At 36.3% G+C, this 19,765-nt stretch overlaps 1 pseudogene; it reads right to left on the bottom strand.

The window, feature by feature from the left end:
- Positions 1-10,883: 10,883 nt before the first annotated feature.
- LOC148693153 (uncharacterized) lies at positions 10,884-19,431 on the bottom strand (annotated as a pseudogene).
- Between the last annotated feature and the right edge of the window lie 334 nt (positions 19,432-19,765).

The following is a 19,765-nucleotide window of genomic DNA, read 5'->3' as shown; positions in this document are numbered from 1 at the left end:
ATTTTGAGAAAAGCTTGTCCCTTTATAATTGAGCCAATTATTTTCAACATATCTTGTGAGCCGCTGTCAGTTTATGAAATTTTATGCTTACAATTAAAACTATTTGATGATTAAATGATCTCAATTGTTTTTATTCAAATCTTTTACATAATAATTTAAATATAAACGATTTTGATTATAAAAATAAGTGAATTAACCACATATACTTTGGGAAAGAATTCATCCAGTCCTTTAAAAACCGAGTCTTTTCCTATAATTTTTTATCAGCAGAGCGAAGACGAATTTGACCGTTCTCCATAAGAAAATAAAAGTAAATAGACACGTGCATTTCTTGATGCGCAAATAGAGTGGCGGCATACTGCCTTGATGCTCAAGCAAGAGTGGCGGCATACTGCCTTGATGCCTTGATGCTCAAGCAAGAGTGGCAGCATACTTCCACGTCAGTGAGTTCGCTTCTTATCCTTCTTCTCCTTGTTCATCACTCTTGTTGTTTTCTGCATTGATAATGTCACCGCGACAACGATTTTATCAGAATTGGGACATTGCAGCCACTGAAGTCCTTGTTCTTTTCTTACAATTAGAAATAAATTTAGAATAGAGTTACTTAAATAATTTTTTTAAATTTATTAATTTTTTTAACATCATGTTGAATGAATTAAAAAAATTAAAAGATAAAAATATATTTATGTACATTACGCATCTGATCATTTTGTCTTATATCACAAAAGGTGAACAGTGCTTTTGGTGTCACCAAGTTTCAACAAAAATATTTGGACAAAAATGCCCCAAGACAAAAAACTTCAAAGGCATACCAAAATAATGCATCAAACAAGGCAGGGGCAATTTTTTTTAAATTAATTTTTCGGTACAGTTTTTTTTTTTTTTTTTTTAATTAGTACCTCACAATGAACTATGGTTTGCATTACACTCAATATCCCCCAGTATTAGAAGGATATAGTGATGCAAATTGGATTTCAGGGAGCACAGACAGTAAATCCACAAGTAGATATGTATTTACACTTGGTGGAGCAGCTGCGTCATGGAAATCATCCAAGCAAATGTGTATAGCACGTTCGACAATGGAATCAGAGTTTATAGCCTTAGATACATCTCCTGATGAAGCTGAATGGCTTAAACATTTTTTTGGAAGATATTCCATTATGGCCCAAGCCTGTGACTGCAATATGTATACATCGTGACAGCATGGTTGCACAAGGTCGAGCCAAAAATGTTGAATATAATGGGAAGTCGAGACATATAAGGCGACGACATAAGACCATTAGACAACTACTCAAGAATGAAACTATTTCCATTGATTATATTAAATCTAAGGAGAATATTGCCGATCCTTTGACAAAAGGCCTATCCAAGGATCAAGTGGCATTTACATCGAGGGGAATGGGTTTAAAGCCAACTCAATGAGTTATAACTTGTCGGAAACCTAACCTAGCTAATTGGAGATCCCATGGTCTAGGTTCAATAGGCAAACTAGTTGAGGAAAACTCAAAGTAAGAAACACACAATCTTTACTCATTCCTATGATGGAAAACAGTGTGTTGCTTGTAAGACAAAGAGGGTGAATAACTATTCTTAATAATGCTAATATCTTATGGATAAGATGAATAGAATAGGATATTCCTTATTAGCATTACCTATATGAGATTGATGTGGGGTTGTATCTTTGAGAATTGGTATGGCTACAATTCTCTAAAGGTCTCGTGAAATCAAGATATGTTCAGGACCAAAATGAACACAACCGTATGAATTGAAGTGTGTCAAGATGTGATATGTGTGATACTTATTGTTTCAATTTTACTACTAAGAATGATCAGTTCAAGATAGTAAATTCATTGCTTCATTAGGTAAATCCGATAAGTACTCACTAGAGAAGGTTCAAGTCCAAAAGACACCTATCTCGATGCCTATCATATCTAAGTTCTCTGGAAAGACGTTACTAATTTAGCTAGTATCTTATTTCCTATTCAAATGTGGGGTATTGCTAAAGTTTGAATACAAAATGTGGTGTATTGTTGGAACTTGTGTTTATGTAGGACTCCGAGTCCCACATCGCCCAAACCTTTTTAGAACTTCACCTTTATAAGTGAATTCATTCACTTATAGTTTGAAAAGAATTGGGCCAAAGCCATGGACCTTGGGCCTTAAACTTTGAGGGTTTGGGTGCATATATTAAATGTCAAAGATGGGCCTTGGGCCTTGGCACTCTTGGGCTTGGATTGACGAAAAACACAAGTATCATTTTTACGTTTTTGATTTTTGCATTCAGTTTTTTTTTCAAAAGGATAAAACTGATCACATGAACAGTTACAACTGTTCTTAAAGATAAACATGAACGGTTTTAACTGCTTTATTACGCCATTAAATATATGGTCGTCAGATCAGAAACAAAAAACAACAATTCCATCGTATCCTTCATACTTCACAGAGAAACACCACAACCAATTAGCCAAGAATCCAAGTTCGAGTGCAAGAACTTGGATTAGATAGTTGTATCCTGCAAGATAGACGTCTATTGAACTGCTGCACTGGTGTAGGGACAAATTTTTATCTTAAGAGATTGTTTCTGCAAGTCTCTATCTTCAAAGAACAAGTCAGTGATTTGTGATTTTATATGCAATTTCATTAAGTATTTATATTTTGATATATATTGTATCTGTTCTTGAATTTTTCATTAGAAATAAATTGTGTAAATTGTTATATATTATACACTTGACATTTGGTTGGTTCTAACACCAACTACTGATATATCATATGATCGGCACTCTTAATTTGATGGTGTTTTGTTTGTCCCCACATTTGTTCTGGACCAATCTCAACATCAAGTTTTAAAGACAAAACAATTGGAGGAAAAAAATTATTTGAATCAATTAACTAGGGAATTATATTTTCCTTTATACGTGTAGTATTATAGTTTAATCTAATTCAAATCTGAGAAGGAAAATTCAAACTCAGGGGCACAAGCAAACCACATCTCTCAATCTTTATTGTTGTTTTAGTATTTAACTGATATGTCATTAATGTCCACAATGTGGATTGTACGTGAAGCAATGGTTTCTTTGAGTAACACCATTTTCTTTAACAAATTATTATTATTATTATTATTATTAAGGAGAAGGGGAAGGGTTCGAAATTATTATAATAATTTAGAGGAAGAGAAGTTTGAACCCGGGACGCATATGTGAAAACCTAACATCCTATCTACTAGGATATCCAAAATAAAGAGACAGAAATAGGACGTCCAAAATGATTGTTACTACAAATGGCCATAAAATGATCATTTTAATTTTGGATAATGTTTCAAATAAAATGAGGAATTGGCTAAAATGATGAAAAAAAAACCCCACATATTGTTGAATAAACCCCACATACTTAATACATCTCACATTTTCTTTTTTCAATTAAAAATTATCTTAATACACCCCACATACTTCCTCATATTACTTAAACACCTCACGTTCTCAACATAGATCTTACATTTTCCACATACACCTCACAGTTTCTATACACCCCACATACTTCCTCATATTACCTAAACACCTCACATTCTCAACATGGATCTTACATTTTCTACATACACCTCACAATTTCTATACACCCCACATTCTTCACATCTTATAATACTCAGTCACAATCAAGATGTGAGGATGATGAGGCTGCTGGGACTGTGTTGAAGGTGGCAGAGGAGGTAAATGAGTTGAGGTTTAAGGACAAGAATTCATAGGGTAAAAGCATCATGGGAAGGGAGAACAATCAGGTGGTCTGTGGTAATGTAAATGACACTAGGACTTCACCGAGATTGGCAAACGTAGCTGAATGTTGATGCATTTTCTTTGCATTTTCAAACGTTTGAAAAACAAACACGTTTATTTATTCGTGTTGAATTGCAGAACAGAAATTATGTTTAGCCATTTTATTACTATTCTCATGTCATAAATTGGGGTTAATGTCGTCTGATGACATACACAAAGAAGTATCGTTAATTTCTTCGCACTCCATTCAAGTTCTAAGTCGGCAATTTTCCAAATGTCGATTTCGTGTTCCATTCATCAAAAATAATTTTCTTAACCAACATTTTTGGTTGGGGTTTTGTTATATGATGGAGGGTGGGAGGGATTTTGAGAGTTGAGAAGATAAATTATACGTTAAAAGTGATTTGGGATATATTTAAAAATTTCTTATTTTTTAAAAAGCTATTAAGGTCGAAAATTTTATTGGATAGTAGGGCATATGTAACATCCCACATCGCCCAGGGGAGTGGATCATGTGATCCTTATATGTACATTCCTATCCCTACCTAGCACGAGGCCTTTTGGGAGCTCACTAGCTTCGGATTCCATGGGAACTCCGAAGCTAAGCGAGTAGCGTGCGAGAGCACTCCCATGATGGGCGACCCATTGGGAAGTTCTCGTGTGAGTTCCCAGAAACAAAACCGTAAGGGCGTGGTCGGGGCCCAAAGAGGATGATATCGTGCTACGGTGGAGTCGAGCTCGGGATGCGGTGGGGACCCGGGTCGGGATGTGACAGCACATAACTAATTTAATATTAAATTTTGATGGGGTGTATTCAACATTATGTGGGTGCTAATAAACAAAAATCTAACTAAAATCACTTTTTCGAAATTTTATCGATCTAACATCAATACATGATCAATATGTTGTTATATGATTCTGATTAGTTGTGAGATCCTTGTTTTAGAAAATTTTACAATGTCAATCTCATTCTCAACCATAACTTCACCAAACATAATAATGGGAAGAGTACATTCAGGTCGCTCTGGAAAAATAGGATTTGATCCCTTTTCCCTTCTATTGCGTGAACCAACAGACCTAAGTTATAGTCTTTAAATAATCCCTAATGCCACAACAGATCTACCCTATTGCAAATCACATGTTTCACGAATCCCTTCATTAGGAATATAACCCCTAGCTCAACTACAGACCATCACAATCTCCGATCAATCTTTCAGCTCCGACGGAACCATTCTGACCCTTGTGTTGTATGGCACCATCAACACAGAGTACTCCGAGGGGGGCGGATCCCGAGCAAGAGAAGGGGAGCAATACTTTTTTCCCATTCAAATGCCCCCAAGTATCAACATCGTATGTTGCTGAGACAAGCACTTCGGGTGGTCCTTTGCCTAGCACATTTGAAATAATATCCAGAAGAGATTGACAGGCATGGAGTTCTTCCATCTTTTGTGAACCAGTAAGTTCCAGCGTAAGATCCTTCCAAGGTTGGTCAAATGTCCAGCACAAATTGTATAGCCAGAATAAGTTAGATGTTGATCAGGGTATTACGAGACAAATAATGCACATAACGTTCCAATAGGCTAACAAAACGTTAAACATCAGCAGGGCAACCTATCTTCGACCACAATGCTTTCACAACACTCCCATTATTACACAAGAACCCTGAACCAGATTACACAAAGGCTGTCAGAAAAATGGTATAATATATCCTTCGTGCAAATGTATGAGTGCATCGTAAACACCAGTTAAGAAAATGCTTCTGCATGATCGTATGATCTTTATTAACTATCCTATGTGATATGCCTAGATTCCAAAGCAGCACGCCACTTTCTTTCTTTCTGTTTCTATAACAACCTAGAACAAAGCCACATAAAAGACACCATTCTTCCACAAACACACTCGATGAGCTGGTTCATGAGAAAATACAACATAACGAGAAGTCTATCTATGTGCTTTCAATTGTTCTTACTGAACACCGAAATACAGGGAGTCGACCAGTTTTTGATCCAACAATGTATGTTGCCACTCAAACATGATATACATGTGAAAACAGAGCCATCGGAAAGCAGAAGACTAAGGGCAGCTGCAACTGATGGTAGCATTTGGTAATTGGTGCCTGCAAGCTGTGTTGAATTATAAGCAATGAGCTGATTAGTATTAGTGAATAACCTTGGGTTTAATTGTGTATCCACTTGTGTTTAGAATTACCAAGTGTAGGTCCAATTATGTAAGGTCTTGAGTGTCATGTGTAATGATCCTAGCTACTTGTTGGATGAGTGGTTGTGATCAGTTTCTAGATGTATTGGTCTAGCTTAGCTTTGTTAACTATATTATTCCTTTTTGCATGTTTTGTGCAAGAAGAGAGTAGCATTAAATGAAAAGAAATATTCCTTTGTGATTTCTGTAGAAGGAGAGAGCAACCATTTTCATTCTCCTCACCTTTCAGGGCATTCATCCTTTTTTTCTTTCAAATTATCAGAATCAAACACCAACATGGCCTCAGAGCCAGGTTGGATTCATTGAAATCTAGGTGTGACTGTGGAGCTAAAACGTCATCGACGTTGAAGCATTCAACCTACATTCTAGCTCACTTTGGTTTTGGTGAAGTCGCCGGAACTTTATAGAAATCAAAATCAGATTTGATCCCTTCCAAATCATCGGAGCCCATGATGGCTGGATCTGGAAGTTCAGAAGTCAGAACTCCGATCTTCTCAAGTGAGAACTATGAGTTTTGGAAAATCAAAATGATGACGGTTTTCAAGTCTCAAGGACTCTGGAAACTGGTAGAGAAAAAGATTACACTCCCCGATGATTCGAAGAAGAAGAAGAAGGAAGTTGATGAAGTTGAAACAGTGGATGAAGATGATGAACTCACTGCTGCAATGTTCATAAAGGATGCCAAAGCTCTTGGATTTATTCAAAATGCAGTTTCCGATCAGATTTTTCCTCAAATTGCCAACGCAGACTCATCTAAAATGGCTTGGGATTTATTATATGGTGAATATCATGGTGGTGATCAGGTACGGTCGGTTAAACCTCAAAATCTCAGGCATGAATTTGAATATGCTAGGATGAGAGATGATGAATCTTTATCTAGTTATCTTACTTGCTTAAATGAGATGATTAATCAAATGAAAACATTTGGAGAAACACTTTCGAATGAGAGATTAGTGCAGAAAGTGTTGATTAGTCTGAGTAAAGCTTATGATCTTATACGCTTGGTGATTGAAAATACTAAATGCCTTGAAACTGTTGAGTTACAAGAAGTACTTGCTATTTTGAAAAGTCAAAAGCAGCATTTTGATTTGCATTCCTCTGATGTAACTAAGAAGGCCTTTGCCTCCTTATCTGTGGGTAGTAATGGACAAAATAAGAACAATTCACAGTCTAGTGGTTATCAGGCTCAGAAAAGTTGGAATTCAAGGGGTAAGAAATAGGATTCAAAGCCAAAGTTTCAACAAAAACCATTTGACACATATGCACAAAGTCTGAACTCATCACAATCTATGGGTCAAGCAGGTGGAAAACCCCAGTGCATAGTGTGTTCTAAGTTTCATTTTGGAGAGTGCAGGCATAAGGGGAAACCAAAATGTTATAACTGTGATAGATTTGGTCATTGGGCCAGAGAATGCATTGTAGGAAAGATTGTGCAAAAGGAAAATTCTGCAACTCAGGTGCAAGTGACAGGGAATTTGTTCTATGCTAATAGTGCAATCTAAGAGACAAATGTCAATGGCAATTGGTACATTGACAGTGGTTGTAGTAACCACATGACAGGGAATGCTGGTCTCCTTGTTGATATAAGAACAAATGTTGCTGGAAAAGTGCAAATGCCTACTGGTGTGTTGGTGAATGTTATTGGAATGAGATCATTGGCAATAGACACCAATAAAGGCAAGAAGTACATTAGAGAAGTCATGCATTTGCCAGGGTTGAAAGAAAACTTACTGAGTGTTGGACAAATGGATGAGCATGGATACTATCTATTGTTTGAAGGGGCCATGTGTAGTGTGTTTGATGGACCTTTAATGGACAACCTAATCATCAAAGTTAAGATGAAAGAAAATAGATGCTACCTTCTTTCTGTGTTGAGAAACAATCAGTTGGTTCTGAAAGCTAGCATAGATCACTCTACTCGAACTTGGCACAGAAGACTAGGTCACTTGAATTTCAAGGGACTTCAGCAACTTAGAGAAAAAGATACGGTGCATCGTCTTCCATATCTAGAAGAAACCAAAGAAGTATGTGAAGGGTGTCAATTTGGAAAACAACACAGAGATTGGTTCCCAAAAGAACAAGCTTGGAGAGCAAATTGTCCCCTGGAACTTATTCATGAGATTTGTGTGGTCCTATGCAGAATGCATCCTTGGCTGGAAACAAATACTTTATGCTGCTTATTGATGACTGTACAAGGATGATTTGGGTGTATTTTCTCAGATACAAATCTAATTGATTCAATTGTTTTGGAAAGTTGAAGTCAATGGTGGAGCTGCAGAGTGGTTTCAAAGTTAAATGTCTAAGGAGTGACAGAGGTGGAGAATTCTTATCATTTGAGTTCTCTAAGTTATGTGAAACTGAAGGAATTTAAAGGCAACTTACCATGGCTTATACTCTTCAACAGAATGGAGTAGTGGAAAGGAAAAACCGAACTTTGGTTGAAATGGCAAAAACTATGCTTCATGACAGAGGTATGCCATACTTTCTTTGGGCTGAAGCTATGCACACTGCTGTGTATATTCTAAATAGGTGTCCTACAAAGGCACTTGGAAATATAACTCCCTTTGAGGCTTATATTGGTAGAAAACCAGGTATAGCACATCTCAAGATTTTTGGTTCTTTGTGCTATGTACATGTGCCTATTGAGCTGAGACAAAAACTAGATGCAAAAAGCACCAAAGGTGTGTTTGTTGGCTATGAAACCTGTGAAAAGGGATATAGAGTTCTTGATCCAATCTCCAAGAAACTTATTCTATCAAGAGATGTTATTTTCGATGAAGAAGCTTCATGGAATTGGAAAGAAAATCCTCAACAATCTATGCAAATGGTTGAAACTAGTAGAAGTGAAACTCCTCCATCCTCACATGTGTCTGTATCTCCACACGAGGAAAATATTTGGTCAACTGATTCTAGCTACATCAGTACTCAATCACTTTCAGGTGAATCTTCAAAGAGTATAAGAAAAGTTGAAAGGAGTACTCAGGCTTATGATCATACACCACTGAAATGGAGGAATTTTCATGATATTCTTGCTCAATGCAATATGTGTGTTATGGAACCAGAAAGATATGCAGATGCAGCTCAAGATGAATCATGGTTAAAAGCAATGCAGGATGAGTTGACCATTATTGAAAAGAATGACCCATGGGAATTAATGGATAAACCAACAATGCAGCCTGTTATCGGGGTTAAGTGGGTTTATAAAACCAAATTGAATCTGGATGACACAGTCTTAAAGAATAAGGCAAGGTTAGTTGCCAAAGGTTATGCTCAGAAACTTAGTTTGGACTATAATGAAACTTATGCTCCAGTGGCTAGACTGGACACTATCAAAACTCTCATTGCATTAGCTGTCCAAAAAGAGTTGGAAGTTGTATCAGCTTGATGTTAAATCCGCCTTCTTAAATAGAGTACTGCAGGAAGAGGTATATGTAGATCAACCAGAAGGGTTTATAGTGCAAGGCAAGGAAGACAAAGTGTATAGGCTTCATAAAGCTCTCTATGGACTGAAACAGGCACCTAGAGCCTAGTATGGGGAAATTGATACATATTTCTCATAGTGTGGTTTCCAAAAGAGTCTTAGTGAACCAACACTGTATATCAAGTTAAGGGGAGAAAAAGATATCATAATCGTTTCTTTCTATGTAGATAATATTGTCTATACAGGTAGTAGCATCGAAATGTTGAGAGAATTCAAGAAGAACACGATGTTGAAATATGAATGACTGATTTGGGTCTACTTCACCATTTTCTCGGAATGTGAGTCATTCAAACTAACTCCAACATTTTTATTCATCAATAGAAGTATGCATTTTCTTTGTTGAATAAATTTGGTCTAAATGAATGCAAATATGTGACCACAACACTGGTAGCAACTGAAAAATTGAGCAAAAATGATGGAAGTGGTCCAGCAAATGAAGAACATTATAGAAAGATTGTGGGGAGTTTGCTATATCTTACTACAAGACCTGATGTGATGTATGTAGCAAGCTTGCTTGCAAGGTTTATGCATTGTCCTACAATGAAACACTACGGAACTGCCAAGAGAGTTCTCAGGTACATTAAGGGAACATTAGACTATGGTCTAGAATATGTGAAGGGCATAAAAGCTATGTTAATTGGCTTTTGTGAGAGTGATTGGGGAAGATAAGTGGATGATAGCAAAAGCACTTCACGGTATGCCTTTTCTTTTGGCAGTGGGATTTTCTCTTGGGCTTCAGTTAAACAAAATTGTGTAGCACTTTCATCTACTGAGGCAGAATACATCTGTGCTTCAGAGGCAACTGCACAAGCAATCTGGCTTAGATTTGTACTGGAGGATTTTGGAGAACTTCAAACTGAAGTAACTCCATTGCAGTGTGACAACACATCTGCAATAGCTATCACAAAGAATCATGTGTTCCATCAAAAGACTAAGCACATTGATCGAAGGTATCACTTTATCAAAGATGCTTTGCAAGAAGGAATTATAGACCTAATTTACTGTCCTATGAATGAGTAATTGGCAGATATCTTCACAAAACCATTGGCTAAAGATCGATTCAACCACCTCAGAGATTTGCTTGGAGTAAAATTAGCTCAAATCTTAAAGGGGAGTGTTGAATTATAAGCAATGAGCTGATTAGTATTAGTGAATAACCTTGTGTTTAATTGTGTATCCACTTGTGTTTAGAATTACCAAGTGTAGGTCTAAATATGTAAGGTCTTGAGTGATCCTAGCTACTTGCTAGATGAGTGGTTGTGATCAATTTCTAGATGTATTGGTCCAGCTCAGCTTTGTTAACTATATTATTCCTCTTTGCACGTTTTGTGCAAGAAGAGAGTAGCATTAAATGAAAAGATATATTCCTCTGTGATTTCTGCAGAAGGAGAGAGCAACCATTTTCATTCTCCTCAGAATCAAACACTAGCAAGCTGTTGGAGGTACAAAATTGCGGAAGCTAAAATCTCCTTGCAACCGTATCTGCTTTTGCTCTTTCCTCTGCATGCACTTTCAATAAGCTCAATTAAAGTCTGAAGACTTTTTAAATTTACCTCTTTGAAACCTCAGGGTCCAGATCATTGGATTTCCAATCAAGCTTCCCAAGAATTACAGAAGCAATGAGCCAACGTAGAAGATTTGATATCAAAGAATTCTCGTGCAGGTCTTCCTCTGGAATACTAGTTAAACATAGGTGAGATTATTTAGGCTGAAGCATCTTCACAGAGTCTGCTTCCAAGGCAGCAGAAATTGGCCATGTAATAAAACTTGAAATCATTTTTAGGCTCTGAAAAACATCATAGCATGTTTTCATTAGTTTTTGCTTTTTGGTATAGACAAAACAGTGAAGACTAATATTGTATAGTATATGAACAAATTTGAATAGAGAGAGATTATACCAAGCAAAAGATGGCCGCTGGAGGTGCATTCATAAGGTGCAGCTTTGAGAGCAAACTCTGCAGTACCACACGGTCGTTGACAACCTTGAAACCAAGAACACCGCAACCAGCAGGGGGTAAACAATACAATACTACTTACATTTATCCTTTGGAATACCTGCTGTGAGGTTAATAATTAACAAATATTATGCAATGACATGAACAAGAGATTTTACTGGGAGTATAGAATGTTAAACAAAGAAGCAACAATTTCAGTAATAACCTGTCATACCACACCCAACTGCAACAAGAACAAACTTTTTTCATCTCTGAAATGTCTTTCGCCCAATACTGAGAGAACAGATGATGACCACGAAAAAAAGACCACAATTGTCAACCAGATAACAAGCCCTCTTGAGTAATTTAACTACCTTCTTCACTACCTGTGTAAAAATAGTCAAAAGCAACTGTATCACACTGATTAAGAAGACTCAAGTTTTCAAAATTAGAGCAAAAGATACAGATGCATCACCGAAAAAAAAAAAAAGGCGCAATACTTAAATCAAACTCATTTCTAGTTTCGGGTTTTTATCACAAATGGTCTCTGAGATTGATCGAACTCATCATTTTGGTTCCTCACTTTCAAAATCAATCAATGTTGTCCTTGACATGCACTACCGCACATCAATTTGGTCTTTTTGTTAAGATTCCGTCAACTATTCTGTTAGTTTGTGTGAGACCCAAATCCAATGAAATGGTGACATGTGGATTACACAAAATAAGAGTTTTTAATGCGAATAGTCTTTGATCCACTTCCTCATTTTGGTCCCCTGAGTTTCAAAAATTGATAATTTGGTCCCTGACTTTCATTGCCACACATCAATTGCCATGTTAGCCAAAATGGTTCATGAGATTTGCATAACTCCTCACTTTGGTCATTGAGATTTGAAATCGATGTAATTGGTCCCTGAGTTTGTCCACAATCAATCATTTTGATCATTTCATGAAAAATCTCAATAAAATAAGAATAAAATAACAACAATATCCTCAATTTTTGTCAAATCATTTTGGCCTATTGTTTATTATATTGAGGGTAATTTTGTCATTTGGATCCTTATTTAACATAACTTTTCACCAAATGACCAAAATGATTGATAGTGGACAATCTCAGGAACAATTTTGGCTAAAAAGCCCACGTCAATTTAGTCCTTCCGTTAACATTTCGTCAATATTTTTTGTCACACTAATCCAATCATATGGTGCCTTATGGATTAACTTTAAGAATTTTTTTTTTTTTAAAGATTTAAAACTAAAAGTAAAATAAGAAACTAAAAACCAAAACTAAAAGAAAAAAAGTCATCATCGTCTTCATCAGGGTATGCTTAAAAGGAAAAGAAATGCACCATGACACCACTAAAGTACTTGGCCTCCTAAACTCACTTCTCATTCTCTTTTGTTGGTTATAATCCTATCAAATTTGAATTGAATTTGGATTTAATTTTATCGAATTTAGATTGAATTCTTTTCCAATTGGGGTTGCAGGATGCGAGAAAAATGTCAGCTCGGAATACACGTCCACTAGTTCACTCTTTGAAAAAAAAAAAAAAAAAAAAAAAAAAAAAAATTCTTATAGTTCATCCACGTGGAGCCATATGATTGGATTAGTGAGACCACACCAGCTCACAAATGAAAAATATTGATGAAATTTAACAAAAGGACTAAATTGATGTGCGGTAGTGAAAGTCAGGGACCAAATTTATCGATTTTTGAAACTCAGGGACCAAAATGAGGAGTTGGATCAATGTCAGAGACTATTTGCGATAAAAACCCTTATTTTGTGTTATCCACGTGCCACCATTTCATTGGATTTGTGGGTCCCTCATACAAACTAACAAAATAGTTAATGAAATCTTAATGGAATGACTTAATTGATGTGGGGTAGTGAATGTCAAGGATGAAATTGATTGATTTTGAAAGTAAGGGACCAAAATGATGAGTTTAATCAATTTCAAGGATCATTTGTGATAAAAACCCTTTAGATTCCCTTATTTTTGTTGTAAACTTCTAGTTTAAGTGTGAATGTGTAAATTCTAGATTAGATTTGATTCTAGGTATTCCTTCCTATATGGACTTGTATTCCTTGGGGATGAAGGATTTCTTCTCTCTCTTATTACTATAAATAAAGGTACTATGTAGGGGGAATAACACACACATTCCTCTACACAATTCTACATACCCATTTCTTTCTTCTATCTTTCTGCCGGCCCCCTTCCCTTTGTCAGGTAAAATAGGCCACAACACATTATAAGCACGCTCCTACCGCTGCGCCTAAGAATCAGATGTGGAAGCTTTCTGCATCAAACCAGTTCATCTGTATCATCACGCAATCAGGTTCTTCCAAAACAACTATTTTTATCTCAATATTTTTGCAACCCTGATAGCATGAACATTCACCATAATGCTTGACCCAACTCTACAGTTTTCAAATTTTAGATCCTACATCCTACATAAATTGTGTATCCATTATATTCAAAATTGTTGAATTATGTGAATTTGATATTGCCATGAATTGCATCAAATATATGTCCATGCATTAAATTATTTGAATTGAATATGAATGCAGTTGAATTTTATAATCTGAAAAAAAAAAAAAATTCAAAATTGTTAGGGATTTTCGAACCCATGACCTCAGATGCACACCAGAGCTTAATCGAGCCTCTCTGGGTTGTAATGCATTGGAGCCAAACCCATGCTCCATCTAGGATGACACCATTTTTGGCATCGAACCCACGACCCAGCACCACTCGTAGTCGGCCACGGCCTTACCGTCGTTTTCCCTGGGAAATCACGACCTGCAGTCATGCTTAGGACAAAACCATTGTCGGTGAATTTTTTTGACGAATTTTCTCGAAAAAACCGATGTAAATTGATGAATTTTTTCGACGGATTCCTTGAATCCTTAAAGGTTTCTCAGACCTCCCGACATCGAAACTTAGGTTTCCATCCAAACCTAGGGTTCCCAATTGAACACTCGTGTATTGATGTGAAATATTCTAACACTCAAATTAAAATCCTATGATTGTAGTATGTGTAAGTAGGGATCGTTCTAAGCCGGGGATTAGAAGGGATGCTAATCTACTCAAATTAAACTCTAAAACACTAAACTAGACTTTAACAACTCAAAACAAGCTAAACAGACTCAAAACACACAAACTAAGTTAAATTGACTCGAAACAGACTCTAAGAAGTTATTTGGACGAATTTTAGACTATTAAGACTCAAAACACTAAATTGGACAGATTTGAACACGTTTCTAACTAATCTAACACACTTAATTAAAGGGGAGATTGATTTGGACGAAATTAAAGTAAAAACAAACAGATTTAAAGACTTAAACAACTTTGGATGAAATTAGGGAAAACTATGGGTGATAAGCTAGCTAGAGGGTCCTTCTCCATACATGACACACTTGCATACAAATTTATTTCCAGTTGCTTTTCCAATAAACCATGAACCTCAACATCCCAGATTAACTGTGAACAGCACTAATTAACCCTCAGATTTTCCTTAAGTCATTGAATTAGATGGAATACGCATCGGCAACCAAATTATTCTTCAATAGTTCCCTACATGAACAACATAATAGAGATACAATCAAAGATCATTAAGCTTTGTGAAAATCATAAGCATTGACAAGGCATTCGTAACTATGAACAGCATGATACCCTGCCAAGAATTTACTTAACATGATCATGACTAGTGACTTCAATTACTTGTAAATATAAGTTCATAACGATTAGGTGAAACTCCCTTATATTTAAGCATCAAATTCATGCATGCAAACTAAGTGGGCCCTCTTAATCAACACACAAGAGTAAGTTCTTAATCAAACAGTTAAGTAAATTATATTCACGATTTATGAAATCACAACTGAAAGTAATCAATTCATATTGCAAATATAATCATGGTTTCAAAGTCTCCTCTAGCTAAAACAAGTTTAGCTCCTCATGTTCGCAAAACAAAGATAATTAAACTTAAACATTAAAAACAAAGATAGAATGCACCTAGAAACACTCCAGGTGGCTCCTCCTTCCTTCCTTGCTACGCACAATGGGGATTTTCTAAATTTTAGGCTCTTGAGGTGTGGTGGATGGTGTGGTGTGAATTTGTGGTAGAGGGTGGTGTATGGCGTGATGGATCTCCAAAGGGTGTGGCCAAGGTTTATTAAAATAGCCAAGTATCTAAAACCCTAGGGAAATAAGGTAAAGGTGCAGCAGAAATTAAATGAGAAAAGGAAATAAAGTTTTATTAATGTCAAAGGATTTTTATTCTAAAACCATTAGGAAAAAGACTAAGTCAAAGTCAGAAATTAAAAGGAAAAGGAATATAGGGTGCGGCAAAGGCAAAGGGAAAGAGGAAAGGTCTTACATTAAAAAGGGAATGTGATTTGGTGCAGAAAATAGGAAAATGAAGGTCTCCCTTATGAGGCAAGGAAGGAGAATGGAAGGGGAAAGGGAAAGGTGGTGAGGCAAGGGCTAGAATAGTGCAAGGAACATTTGGCTTGTGTCCTAGAATGCATAGGAGACCTTCAATGTTGCTGGAACATAAGGACATTTAGGATTAGGAAAGGTTAAACCAAAATAGGAAACATTGGCTTGACTTTCCTACTTCAAGTAAGAATCCTCATTTGAGTAGGAATCCTTCTTTGATTAGGAATCCTTCTTTGATTAGGAATCCTAACATCTTCAAGTCTTCAATTTTGTCCATTCCTTTTGCTCCAAGCATATGCTATCCATTCCAAGCCCAATTTTGCTCCAAAAGGCTCCAAAATGCACCTTATTGCTTCATAAGGCCTATGGACTTACAAACACATGAAAATAGCTTAAAATATTAGAATAACTAAGAACTAATTGAGTAAATGCAAGGAAACAAGCTAATTAAGTCGCATAAATGTGCTCCTATCAAATTCCCCCACACTTAGCTTTTGCGAGTCCTCGAGCAAAACGAAACAATCAAAAGAAACAAAACACAACTAGACCTTCCAACATTTGCCTCAGCGATTTCCAATGCTCATGACATGTTAAAAATCACTACTCTCATAGATTTTAATCATCCTTACCCTCAAGCATGTACTTAATCACAATCACCACTTACTAACTCGCATTTAATCAATTTAAAACATGGTTTTGAATGTAGTAACATGCCTTAGAGAATTCACTCAATTCCTTACTAGGTGCTCTCTTATTTTCATACAACAAAGAAAGCACTTTTCTGGAATTATTAATGCATGTATATATATGATCTCACGAACGGAATGCCACTGCTTAGATGCGAGAACCAGGGATACCATATGCTCATACCAATTCCAAACTCCACATATTGAAATACACAACACTCAAGATAGAAGTTGATGGTTGTAACGGGGCTAAGGGTATTGGCTAACAAAGAAGGGTAAGGATAAACAAACATTCTTAAAGCAATAGTAAGCAAAGTAATGAAATTGACACTTAGAATTCACTTTGGAATGCAAAAATCAACTTTTAAACACAAAGGAAGATTCATGCAACACTTAGGGTCAAATTCAAACTTTTGGACCCTTTCTTCAACAACCAACACATGTGAGTTTATTCTCACTTATTTTTCAACACTTTTTCATTCTTTTCACAACTTATTTCTTTTCTTTTCTTTTTTTCTTTTTCCACGAATTTTTTACAGACACACAAACTTTGAAAACCCTTCCCCCACACTTGGTTTTTTGCATAATCAAAAGGAATTCCCTCTAAGTTATGCTTTACTATGCTTCAAGAACAAGGGTATGGAAAGTCCTAATCTAGGCTAGGTTGGGGTAATGTGGGTTAACAAAGAACATAGGCTAAACAATGGCTTAACAGGGTTTAAACCTACAAAACATGTGAATGGGTTGGCTTTTTGGCTTTGGTTCACTAAACAACTTCATCTTGTTATGTGTTATGCAAATCAATGTTATGCTTTGAATGAAACGAATATGAGTTATAGTATTTGGAATTAAGTGATAAAACGCCTTCTAAGTAGCAACCAAGCACTCATGCAACGACTTTAGGAAACAAAAACATCACAAATTAATAACTCTCCAAAGAACGTTTTAGGCTCAAGTCTCTCAGGGATGTAGCGTTAGTTTGAGTTTCTTCCTTCAAGCATGTTACAAAAACTGATTTTTCCTTTGTGATTACATGTGAATTCGTAAACTATAACTATAACCAAGTATAAACCAAAGAGTATATCAAACTTTCATCCATGTTTGTAACTTTCTTTAACAGTCATGCAACTAAAAACCAAATCCTCATCATTGTGTTGGAAGGTATCCTAAGACATAAACAAACATAAAAACAAAAACGACTCTTTTTGGTTTTTTTAAACACTTTTTTCGATTTCTTTTTCAAAATTTCAGATTTTCTGTTTAAGACACATAAAAACACTTCAAAATACACTAAAAACACTTAAAAACAGTGAATAACAACATTAGAAGTGATAGGTGATAAAATCCCACGAAAATTATGCAAAAACAGCTTGTTTACCCCCCTCCCCCACACTTAAACCAAACATTGTCCTCAATGTTTTAAGCATAGACTTACAAACAAACACACAAATAACACAACTAGCAAGCATGACAATCATGGCAAAGTAAAAGCAATAAAGAGTAAGGTTTAGGAACGCAAATCTAGTTGTGGAGTGTTGGAGATTCCTAGGTCTTCTTTATTCGCGTGGGTTGCCTCCCAATAAGCGCTTGCTTTAACATCTTCTAGCCGAACGATACTTCCTTTTTAGCTCCCTTAGTGCCCACGGCATGGAGGTGATCTTTGAATGGGAGGTGATACTTGAAATGATCCGGTAATGGTTTAAATTCTGTGTGCTCCGACATGAACTCTAGAATAAACACCCATTTGAAAGTTGTAGGACTAGAAAATTCAGCTAGATTTGGTGTTTTGAGAGTTATGACTTGTCCCATGTCATAAAATCCAACTTCTTTGGGAATTGTTGTCTCAAGTATACCCTCTTTGATGAATTCTAGACATTCCCCAACCACTTCTTGCTCTTGATTCTTTGGAAAGGTTTCAAAGATGCCTTTCTCACCTTCTTCTTCCTTGGATTGCATGAACCTGCATGGAATAGGGACATTTGGTGGAATGGGGTTAGGAAGAATTGAATTTAGGCTTACCTTGGTTGTAGTGGACGATATAGAGGGCATATGGGGTTGCGGCAAGGGTTGTTCTTCTTTTGCCATGGCCTTGTTATCCTCCTCTTCATCGAGTAGCAACTGTTCATCCATGTTTTGGCTTGGTTTGGACGTCTTGGGTTCATCTCCAACCTCCATGCCACTTTCCAAGGTGATAGCTTCAGCAATTTCAATAGTTGAGTCGGATAATTCACTTTGTTCTTGCATTTGCCCCATGAATTCTGCGATCTCTCCTATTTGATTCTTCAATTCGTTCATCACTTGGGCTTGATTTTGTAATTCATGCGTCAAAGAAATTAGTACATCAAGAATTTTAGCACAATCTATTGACGAACCTAAATTCGGTTGGAATTGTTGCAGGGCAGACTGTGGTGGCTGCATAGGCATTGTATAGAACTCCTTATATGGCTGCCAATATTCTCCTTGTTGAGCCTTATTGGTTTGATTTTGTGAGCCCTGATCTAAAGAAATTAATTGATCAAGAATTTGAGCACAATCTATTAACGAACCTGAGTTTGGTTGGGCATATTGTATATGAGGTTATGATGGCTGCATAGGTCTTGAATAGAACTCGTTATATGGCTGCCAATACCCTTCGTGTTGAACTTGTTGAGATTCCCACCACATAGAGTTTGAATGATCACTCCAATCTGAATTGTATATGTTGGAAAACAAATAGTTCCCTAATTGATTATGATCTTGATAATCCCAGGTATTGACATTCTTCCAACCTCTTTGTGGACATTGATTTGCTTGATATTCTTGCCTATAAGAAACACCAAATGTAGGGACACTTTGCATTGTGGACCTTTTGGCATACTGTGACAACTGAGAATTAAGATTTGCTATTTGAGCTTGAAGATTAGCAATTGCCATGTCTTGCTTCTCTAGTACCTGAAATCAAAGAACTAAAACTAAATCAAATTTCAAAAGAAAAAAATAAACAAACAAACAGAGGGATTAGCAATTTTACAAATCCCCGCAATAGCGCCAAAATTTGGTGTGAAATATTCTAACACTCAAATTAAAACCCTATGATTGTAGTATGTGTAAGTAAGGATCGTTTTAGGCTGGGGATTAGAAGGGATGCTAATCTACTCAAATTAAACTCTAAAATACTAAACTAGACTCAAAAATAGAAAACTAGACTTTAACAACTGAAAACAAGCTAAATAAACTCAAAACACACAAACTAAGTTAAATTGACTCG

This window comes from Pyrus communis, chromosome 11 (genome assembly GCF_041283825.1).
Source record: "Pyrus communis isolate YQ-2024b chromosome 11, ASM4128382v1, whole genome shotgun sequence".
Classification (NCBI taxonomy): Eukaryota; Viridiplantae; Streptophyta; class Magnoliopsida; order Rosales; family Rosaceae; genus Pyrus; species Pyrus communis.
The sequence above is the reverse complement of the archived record's forward strand: the minus strand, read 5'-3'. Positions and strand labels throughout refer to the sequence as shown.